Raw genomic sequence first — 631 nt, forward strand, 5'->3', positions numbered from 1 at the left:
TTTTTAAAAGAAAATTTATCTTGTATTAGTAACTATTTCCTAAAATGTCGAAGTTATTATTTAAACCCTGTTAAGTGTTCTTGTAGTTGTATTGACTGCACTATACTTATTCCAATTGCTGGGATTACACAAAAGGATAAAAACAGCTATGAATATTATATGATATTTAATGATACTTAATTTCTTATAGAACTATGAGGTAATTAAATACTTTGTTCCTTTTTTAATTGAGGCTTTCAGGTACAGACTAGAAAACTTGCTAGACAAATTCTAAAAGAGCTGTTACCAAATACTTTGTATAATGCTTTTCACAGGGAACTTTGTATCAGAGCGTAGAGATGGTTAGAGATTAGTGCTCTGACAGATTTGGGGCAAATGGAGAGAAGGGAACTGAAACTTGTTAAAAATCTACAACGTGCTATGCACTACATCACGCTTTACAGATATTGTCTTGTTTAACTGTATTGTAAGCTAGGTATTGTTATTTCTATTTTGTACACAAGCAAATTGTCCAAATTTTATAGCTGGTAACTTTGGTTCATATCTTCATACTTTTCAATATGGCAAACTGCTGTATCAATAACATTAATCTGTCTGTCTAATACATATCTTTTGTTCAAATTCAAGCCCA

General features: G+C 30.7%; 1 non-coding gene across 1 annotated transcript; it reads right to left on the minus strand.

Annotated features, from left to right (window-relative positions):
- Positions 1-228: 228 nt before the first annotated feature.
- LOC129018484 (U7 small nuclear RNA) lies at positions 229-288 on the minus strand. Its single transcript, XR_008495306.1, has one exon. It is a non-coding gene; the product is annotated as a U7 small nuclear RNA (small nuclear RNA).
- Between the last annotated feature and the right edge of the window lie 343 nt (positions 289-631).

This window comes from Pongo pygmaeus, chromosome 19 (genome assembly GCF_028885625.2).
Source record: "Pongo pygmaeus isolate AG05252 chromosome 19, NHGRI_mPonPyg2-v2.0_pri, whole genome shotgun sequence".
NCBI lineage: Eukaryota > Metazoa > Chordata > Mammalia > Primates > Hominidae > Pongo > Pongo pygmaeus.